The following is a 10,961-nucleotide window of genomic DNA, read 5'->3' as shown; positions in this document are numbered from 1 at the left end:
TGAGTGTTGATAATCCTAGGTACATGACCTCTGAAAAATGAAATATTTTGAGCATGGCTTATTATAACATTAATATTCATTCCTACTTTTAAACTATCATTAATATTCAACAAGATTAAAAATGACTTGCACACTTTTTAAGGCATGTGTTAGTTATCCAAACTCTAGCTCTTCACTATCCATTTGAAGATATATTGGTGTTTTTGCTGTTATATTGGTGTTTTTGTTGTTTGCATTGTCCTATATTAAATTTTACTGCATTTGTTCTCAACAGAAACTTCATGTAACCGAGATAGATTGGCATGGTATCATTTTGCTAATGCTATAGAATTTATAATAGGTGATTCAAATTGTGATTAAAAGCATTGTAAGCTATTATAAATTGATGTTAAAGGCATAGAGTATGTGGTTCAAAATTCTGTTCCATACAGAACAATGATTGGTAGATAGATAAAAGAGCTCCTTTGCTTCTTTGGGAAAACTCCTTACGAACAAAACATTATTACTGAGGCATGCTGAAATGACAAGATGTAACCTTAAAGCAATGAAGTAGATAGAGATGAGAAAACAAAGACATGGTTATTTAATTGTGATGTAATATGTTTGAAAATATATTTCTATCAGTAAACTTTTCTTCTTCAGGAAAATAGCAACAATAAGTGCTATTGAAGAGTTTCCAATATTTAAAATTTATGAAAAAATCTAAGATTACAAAATAAAGATAGCTATCTGTTTGAAACATTGAGTGCTTGAATTTTAGATGCAATTTAGTTATAAAACAGCATTATATATGCATATATACATATATATTTAATTTAAGCAATACTTTTGAACATTTACATCCCTCATCAATAAATGGTAAGAAAGTACAAAAAAGCAGGATCCCATATAATAACAATGTTAATGCTTTAAAAAAGAACAGAAGCATTCTAAAATGTTTTCATGCAATTTAACTCATCAGTGATCACTGTTACACTCAGAGATAGGAGGAGGAAGCAGAGTTCATTTATTAAAGTTCACGCAGATAATGAGGGCACGAGAGTGTCTGAACACAATCTGCTGTTGAATACTGATTTCTAACCATTATATTAGCCTGTCTTTTACAGAGATGTTTACACAAGATTTGCATATGTTAAAATCTTATGTACTGTAAGACTTTGCATGGGTATTTAATAGAAATTTGCTATATTCAATTGAGATGAACTGATTTAAATATACATTAAATGATGCAACAGTGTAAACTTTCCATGGCTTTTGTTTACTAGATCATTTCTCATCTTGCTGAGAGAGTTTTTAAAATTACCTTAGAAATAAAATGGTCATGAAGAATGCCTTCACATTATTCTTGAATCTCCCTAAATGTTCCCAGGATCTTCGTGGCTTAGAACTGGCTTATCTGAGCTAAGGAGATCTAATGAGTGGAGTATCTCACTTACAGCATGCCTGAGAGGTAAGAAGTGCTGTTTTTCATAATTCTGAAATAGTAAATTGCAAGGCAGAAGAGGTACTCTAAATGTAAAACTTTAAAACTTCATGGCAGAAGAGGTACTCTAAATGTAAAACTTTAAAACTTCATGAAGTTGTATGGCTAAAGTCTATGTCATATTGTTGCCAGGAAATATTTTGCATTTTTATATCATAACTAATCATAGAAGTTATAATGCTGTAAGATAGAATTTTTTTTTTATTGAGTTTATTGGTACATTTAGGGATACAGTACAGTTACATTCATTGTTGGGATCATGTACCTTTACATGGCAAGTCTTGATTCTCATTTTTTTCCCCTTACCTCTGCCCTCCCTTCACCCCCTCCTCCCCTCCCCATCTACAAACACTTTATTTTCATCTTTTCATTCTCTCACATTTTTTTCTTTTCCCTTTTTGTTCTTCCCCTACGTGTAAGATAGAATTTTAAATGATAGCTGTCATCATCTTTTAAAAGAGCTATCTTATACATTAACTAACCTAAACTTGTCATTTCTCTTATAACAGTACTACAAATCAACTGTACTACAAAGCTTTCCCATACCAAAATGTCAAATCTCTTTAGAATCAGTACTGAGATTCAGAGCAAAAATCTTCTGGATTTCAATCTATTGCTCTTCCAGTCAGGATGTAGCCTTAATTGATATAGAATACTAATCTGAAGCATTTCACTTTTTAAAAACTTTATTCATGACTTAGTTCTAATGAGAAATGAACATTATATTTTATAAGCACTTATTAAAATATTAATGAAATTGAAATAATAGATTAAAATATATAAGGAAATAAAAATGGGGCATTTATTAGTAGTGATTTATATAGGAAAGATTCTTTCCACAGACAGATTAGGCTTTTATGGCATATATTAAAACAAAGGTAAGAAAGAAACTAATCAATATTTTAATGCATAAAATTCTTGTAAATTCTGGAGTAATAAGAAGGAAAGGATATTAGTTTAAAAGCCAATGTGATAATTTTATATGCTAAAAATAAAAATATTAATTTGTTAATGGAGCATTCAGAGGAATAATATAACTTCATACATTAAAATTGTCTTTAAAGTATTTATGAGTTAAACTATGCAATGAAGTACTGCTCTGCCATAAAGGACAAATTTGAGTCATTTGTAGGAAATTGGATCCAAACTTAGATCAGGATTTTAAATAAATTATATTAGACACAAGCTGGTTTCTCTTGTATGATATACTCAATATATAAATAAAGTATGAAATAAAAGGCAAGAGTTAAACAGAGAGAGAAAGAGAAAAGACACTGTAATCCAATAATCCAGGCTGGAAAATGTATCTAAAAGTGCTTTAGTGTAACTCCATGAGATTTATAGGTTTTTAAATTTTTTGTCTGTTAGTCTGGCTGTTAATCTGCATGTGTTATAACTTCATAAGGAGCTTATAAGGTAAATAACTGAGTGTGATGCTATCAAAAAAGGTGAGGTGAAGGGGAACACGAAAGGAAAAAGAAATTCAGATGTTATACACACGTTCCAATTCCCCACAATGAATGTGATCATTATGTACTACAAGCATGTACAAATAAAAATAAGAAAACTAAAAAGTTAAAATATTAAAACTTTTAATTTCTTCATAAATGCATTTTAAAATGCTGCGTTTCATTAGCAAAGAAATTGTAGCAATTTCTAAAAGAAAAAGAATAAATGATATACATATGTTCTACATTAATACAATTTAAAAGCCACTCATTTGTCTGGTTTTGATTCATCTATGATCATAAGAAAGAAAACGGAAAAATAATGGCAGCATTCATTATCTTGATATTAGCAATTAGTAGATTTTAGTAACTTATACATGAGAATTATTTTAAAGTATTAATTACCCATTCCAGACAATATAATAAAGCAGAATATATTACTTTCTCACCTCCTGTCACACTTCTTTCACTCTCCCATTTTCTCCAATCTCCTCTCACTCTGATTCCATTTCTCTTTGTGATATCTCTTTATTTTTCCTCTATTTCTACTTATCAATATACAAAAATTGTTTCATATAGCACTGTGATGAGGTTTAGTGAAAAAATCGTATTCCCAAGTTGAAAATAACTGAAAATAATTGTTTAGTTAATTGTATAATTTAAAATGACATTGACTGTACATAATTAATGATAAAAACAAATAAAAGTTAAATTCAGCAAATATTCTGGTATATAAGAAAAATAGAAAGATCTGAACATGCAGATTCTATAGTCAAGTGATAAAAATAAAATATTTTATATAAAATATGCAAAATAATTTTAAAACAATGTTACATAAAACAAACAAACTAGCTTGACAATAATTTAAATTAGGTTTTAGAATACAAGATTTATGGATAAGAAGAATGAGGACACTGGCAAGGGGGCAATAAAATGAATTGAGATGTGTTATGTATACATACCTCTGTGCACCACCTCTTCACAATGAATGTGATTATTATATACTGCAAACACATATTAATATTTAATATTTGAAAATATAAAATGTTGTAGAATAATATTAACAAGATGTAATCGTAGCATAAACATCTTACATTATAAATAAAAGATCTTGATCCATACAGATTTATAAAATCAGAATGAATCAGAAATAACATTCAGTTTGAGCATGAAATAAAACTAGAATAGGTAAAATATACACCTAGCATATTTCTCATTTGAAATGCATAGTCAATTTGTTTAGTTAATTTAATTTGTCAGATTTTTTTGTCTCAACTATTCATGTATTGTTCTATGGTAACAATTAGCTTTACTCCTCCATAAACACAACACTAATTTTAGATATTTTACCCCCTGAACGATATTTATAAAAGACAAGAGTCAAAGAAGAAGCTAAGACAAGAACACAGACGAAACTGCTAGCAAATATAATTTCGGTCCTGGCTTTTCTTAAAGACAGTGTCATTATTACTCTCCTTAAATTTTGTTAACTTCTATAATAAAATTCTGCTGGACAAAATTTGAATTAAATACCAATAAATTTCATAATTAATAGTGATTCATTAAATGACAGTCTTAGAAACCATTACACCTACTAAAAATTACAGATTTATTTAATATGTATCTACAGATCACAAATATATTTATGAAATACTTGTAATGATCTAGGCAAACTGACTTGTCCAGCAACAATGTTTAGTGCCAATGGCTTGGTTTCAATGCTGTAAACATTCTTTGAACACATAAATCAGAAAGGAAGCTTGATTTCCATAGTTTACATCTTATTTTCTAAAACTTCAAAGGACGTGAGCTCTTACTCCACACACTGCGGAGAATATAGCAAGTTAATGAATTTGCAATAACATATTCTCTAAGTCTTTCACTTCTGTACTTTAAGTAATATGCAGTAAACATCTGTTTTTCACTGAGCTATAGCTGTGGTAACTTAACCATGATTGATGTTTACTATTTAAAGGTACTTGCTGAAGTGGATGTCTATGTAACAAAAAAATTTTGATAGACATATCAAAGCAACATAGTTGGACCACTGTAATGTTACTCCATTACCCAAAAATTCGATTAGTTCACAAAACATCAAAAACATCTGTGAAATACCTCCATAGAATTTGGAAATGTAGTCTTAATGAAATTGTCCCTTAATTAGAAAATATTTTCTGTGATTTGCAACTTACTACCAAGGAATATACAATATACCTGTTTTTGTAGCCTGTTCTTTAAAAAGACTATTTTATGATAAAATGTACATCTTAAAATAAAATTAGAACATATCAAAAATAATAAATAATTTAATCGTTCTGAGGAGAAAAAAGCAAGACGTTAAAGTAGAAATTAGTCATTTTATCTAATAAATTGTAATTCTTAAGGAACTAACAGGTTGTAATAGGAAGATAACTATTTTAAAGGAAAGAAAACTGGGCATGGTGGTACACACCTCTAATCTCAGTACTAAGGGAGGCTGAGGTAGGAGGATGGCATAATTCAAATCCCACCTGGACAACATAGAAATACTATGACTCAAAATAAAAATAAAAAATAAAAGGGACTGAGACATAATTCAGTCATGGAGCACCCCTGGATATGATTCCCCAGTAATGAAAACAAACAAAAAACAGGAAGAAAATTAATATGAGACCTCTCTTCTTTCGCTTTTTTTTCTTTCCTGGTATCAGGAATTGAACTCAGGACCTTGCACTTGTAAGGTGGGCACGGTGCCATTGAGCTAAATCCCTGGCCCATCCCTCCCTTCATATGTATCTTCTAGGTAACAAACATAACTAAATTCTACTGGGATCAATACTACACTGTCAACAGAATAGTTGCAGGTTCATAAACCTTGACATTTCTGATTTATGCTCAGAAGACAAGAGTCAGAGATTGAAGTCCAAGAGTCTAATTAGTGTTGACCTTTATCCAACATTATCACCAGTATACTTAGCTACAAAAATTCAATGTATGAAATAATTAAAGAATATATAAAATAAAGAAAATTAATAAGATTCATAAGAATATAGATTTAATGCCAACTAATTGCAATGCTTATTAAGGCAAAATCTTCGGTTTGGTATACTTCAAGAGGGTAGATAATACACACATTATGCCTTCAAACACACTCACTGGTCAATAATCACCAGTAATGGACTGGAGATTTTAGTTCAGTGGCAGCGTGCCTGGTTTTGAGTTTGATCACCGGTACCTGGGGCAAAAACAAAACAATAGCAACAACAACAACAAAAAACTACTTTGGGCCAGGGATTTAGCTCAGTGGCTCTGCCACCTGCTTTTCAAGCACAAAGGCTACGGTTCAATTCCCTGTACAAAAAAAAAAAAAAAAAAAAAAAAATCAGTAGCATTACAATCGGTATTATACTTGATCTTAGCCAAAAGGCCGAGAAGCAATTACAATCGGTATTATAATTAATATTATTTCACTCTCATCTTGCTTTCTAATAAGACTACTAAATGTTGACTGTTGTGAATAGTCTGCTCCTTATGAATTTCATATTGATTTTAATGTTATGTATTCTCATATTAACATACAGACAATACATAAAAATATCTCAAAATAATAATGTACATATAATAATATTTTTATTTCTGGAGCTTCGTAATTGTCAAAATCTTTGGAAATACAAAAGCAAAATACTTGATGAGTTCATACTAAGCCTTATCACAAACTGCATCATTCTTGAAGTGATATTGGATGATATTACTTTAATTTGATTATATCGTAGAAGGTTACATCAAGAATTACATTCAGAATTGTTCATGCACTATAAAGTTTGGAAACAACCTCTTTCAGAAATATGAATTACACAAAACTAAAGAAACAGTAACTGTCCCTTCAATTTGATTGTAAGTATAATAATATGGCATTAATTAAATCATAATTTTAAGTTTTAAATGCATTATCATATCTATGAGTGCTATGGCTGAAAAAAATACATTTATAGAAATTTTTAAATGCCACACTATCAATCCACATTATATTAATTAAAATAACTCATTTTACTTTTAGTTTAAATTATATTATTTAAAATAACTGCATTTTACTTTTAGTTTAAATTAGAAGTTGTTATATATATTTATGTAGTACAATGTGATGTTATAATGCATACATATATATAACATTATCTATCACCTCATGTAAGTATTTCTTTGTGGTGAGAACATTTCAAATACATTCTTCTTGCAATTTTGAAGTATACATTTTTTTACTATATTTAAAACTTCTTACTCTTTTACCACCATCTTCCCTTTCCTCATCTACCAACCTCAAAATATCGGCTTTTTCATTCTTATTGCAACACTACTCACAAGGCCAATACAGAAATAAGCAAAGTGCCTATAAACCCTTGAAATGTTGACAAAATTCATCAAGAAACCATGACATACATAAATGGTGAAAGGCTATTTAGAATTTAAATGGGAGTTTTATCATTTTTGACAAAATGTGCAAATTCTGAGAATATTATGTTAAGTGCAATAATCCACAAACAAAAAGATCTCACTTCATGTAGAATCTACTTTATTTTCTCAAATATTTTACTTGAAAAGCAACTTATATTCTTAATTGCCTTTTATGGAGCAAGCAAATACAAGACTGTTTTTCTTGGTTCTGTTGCCAAGAAAAGTGTCCAACTAACAAGAGTATAATAGACATCACTGCATAAATCTGTAATGCACAACAGTACATACAAAATACTATGTGTGCATTATCAATGAACCATGTCCTTTTAAAATATTTTCTGTGAGAGTAGGATTTGCCTAGTTCTAATTCATGGTCTTCCTTTTGAATATTAGTATATCTTTGAAGGATTAGTATATATTATGAAGATGCAATTTAATAATAAAGAGCTTGGAAAAGTCAGATGACAAATAAGATCTAAATCTATCAATTTATTCTCATATTCTGACCAACCTAGCCAATTAACTTCAGGTATCTGTATGTAATACACATCATTTGTTTTTTGTTAGATTTTTGCAGCACCAGGGTTCTAACTTGAGGGGCAGGTGTGGTGCCACTGGGCTAAATCCCCTAGGCCAGTACACATGATTTGTGTATATTTTCCTGAACTTGGGTAAGATGTACTGCATTCATTTTTAAACAATGATTTTAAAAATAAAGCATAGTTTCTTAAAAATATAGATTAAATTTTAGGATTACATTTTTTCTCGTGAATAAAGTAATGATACATGTGACAAATATGTGTGTGTGTATATATATATATAATATACTACAGTACATTATGCATATTACATGTACATTATTATCTCTTTAAAATCATTTTCAGGTTTTCTGTATTAGTGAAAATGATCAACTGGGAGTCTTCTAATTCTGGATTTTCTAACAAAGCACTCAGCCTCATCAATAATATTGAATGAATATTACAAGTATTAAAAACATGCTATTGTTCACTATTGACTAAAACTATATGATATAGTATTACTATGTATTTAAATTTTAAAAATATAATTGCCCACTTGTAACACTTAATTTCTTCCATTATATTTGTCTTTTAATATGACTGTGATTCATTTTCATCATGCTCTAAGTTGTCTTTTCACCTTACATTTCCACAAAAAGGATTCATTAAAAAAATCTTCCAGTAACAGCTGTTGGGAAATGAGGCTCAGAACTGCAAGCAGGACTGGATAGATTTTTCATTGCCTGTTGTTTCCTTGGTAGGCAATTTGTTTCCTGTCGTTACATTTACATGTTCTAGTTTATTTCATAACTTGGTGAAACTAATTTTCTTTTCTATTTTTTTCTTATTCAATAAAATATATAATTTAAATTCACTGCCTGAGTTATTGTAAACATAGGTGTTTATTTCTAACACTTTAAATTTATTTGGTAATTAACTGAGTTGTGATGCCACAAAAATTAGACTAATATATACTATTTAAGTGTTGGAAGTAAATAGGAAATTTAGAAAGCATAAGGCAAGTTTTTTTCTTCAATGTTATACACTTAATTTTAGGGAATTTCATAAGTTTTAGTTCCTCTACATTTTCACTACATTGAAACAAATTACTTACCTCATAGAAATATCTACATAAATTCATGAATCTGTTGTCATTTTAAAAGAACAGAGAAACAGGAAGCTTTGCATATTCTAACACATATCTGATTGATTTTCACAATGTATGAAAAGAAAACACTACTGTCTTGTTCTTCTTTGTTGGGAAAAAAATATTTGACACCACCAAATTGAAGGAAAGTTATGTTTCGCATTTTGTAGAAGTTTCATTCCATAGTTTGATGGCTCCATGGCATGGCAGTATGGAAGAAGGGAGTATTAAAGGAGAAACCACTCGTGGCAAGACATGAAGGAAGGAGAGAGAAGGTGAGGGGACAAGCAGGAAAGAGATAAGCTCTTGCAGGACACATCACCAGCGGCCTACACTTTCCAACCAGATTTCACTTCTGAAAGAACATCACACCCAGGTATAAACCCAACAGTGGACTACTATATTGATAACTATCACACCCATAACCCGATCACTTCCCCAAAGCCCCTCTTTTGATTTCATGAGGGTTTAGGGATATTTTATATATAAAGAACAACTACATTTTGTGAAGAAAATTGGAGGATCACATAAATAAATTCAAATTTTTCTAAATGTATTTTAGCAAATAGAAACTATCATCAAATCAATTAAACAGTATATTTTACATGAATAGAATTTATTTTAGAAATGATAGTTTAAGTGACTAATGCAATTCACTATCATAAAAATTGAAATTATGTTATTATCTAGACAGGTGATAGAAAATGTTTATTTCAGTATATAGTTTAACAAAACTTTAAATAATAATAATAGGCATATTTCCAAATTGGATAAATAGCTATCTAAAATAAACCTCTGATGAAAAGCATGCTTAAGTAAGAAATATGAAGTCATCTTATTGAAAGCACTAACATATTAAAAATTTCACCATTATTGTTATACAAGATATTTTTGCATTAGTTCATGAAACAAGACAAGTAAAATTCTCTAAGTAGTTCTTCTGTTAAGTCAGTTCACATAGACAAATGGAAGTTTTGGAATGATGTATTCTTGATTGAGTAAAGCCATATAAAATTGATATGACCTTTATATAAATCTATAAATATACTGAAATCAAACACAAACATCACAGTTTTAAAAATACTGGGGAGTGTTTTTTCTTTCATATAATTAATAAATTTAAAAACCAAAGTATAGGGCCAGGGATTTAGCTCAGTAGTGTTGCCACCTTCCTTGGAAGTGCAAGGTCCTGAGTTTGACCACAGATACCAAAAAAAAAAAAAAAAAAAAAGCATAAAGTTACAGCATTGAGATTGAGATTAATAGAAAATTTAGATGAATAAGAAATTTAAGGAATATGTATGTATATTGGGCTTACAGTTTAAACTTGTAGTGTCCCCTAATGTTGTGAGTTGTTAAGAGGTGGGGCATTTAAATGGTGATTGGAACACAGGAACGCTATATTCATCAGTGTATTCATTGAGGAGTCCTTAGGTAAATGTAATGTTAGGAGGTGGGGACTGGTGTAGATACGTGCATCATTGGGGTCATTCCTTGGATGGTATTTCTCCTGCCTAGATACTCCCTTCTGTCTCTGCTTACTGGCTAATATAATGTAAGCAGCATTCCTCTGCTATGTCTTTACACTAGGACATTTCTCCTCTGGAGCCAGGTGACCATGAACTGACTACTCTGAAAATCATAAGCCAAAGTAAACCTCTCCTTTTCTAAGTTGTGGGTATTGGTCATGGTGTTTCAGTGACAGGAACACTGCCTGATACAATGAGAATTCACATGCCATAGAGACAACAAGAATTGAGAGGTAAAACAATAGAATACTTAATAGATATATGTGTATGTAGGCAAGTTTATTTATTTAAGCAGGTTTTAATTTCAAATCATTTTTGTAGACCTAAATCTGTCATTTTTACCTTGAAAATGAAAAGAAAAAAGAGCTAAAACTAAAAATAACAGTAAGCCTGGGGGTGTAACTCAGT

At 30.0% G+C, this 10,961-nt stretch overlaps 1 pseudogene; it reads right to left on the bottom strand.

Annotated features, from left to right (window-relative positions):
* Positions 1 to 6,199: 6,199 nt before the first annotated feature.
* LOC117285153 lies at positions 6,200 to 6,349 on the bottom strand (annotated as a pseudogene).
* Between the last annotated feature and the right edge of the window lie 4,612 nt (positions 6,350 to 10,961).

Source organism: Fukomys damarensis, unplaced genomic scaffold, assembly GCF_012274545.1.
Source record: "Fukomys damarensis isolate Sample0158 unplaced genomic scaffold, DMR_v1.0_HiC HiC_scaffold_6, whole genome shotgun sequence".
Lineage (NCBI taxonomy): Eukaryota > Metazoa > Chordata > Mammalia > Rodentia > Bathyergidae > Fukomys > Fukomys damarensis.
This window is presented reverse-complemented; position numbering and strand designations above follow the sequence as displayed.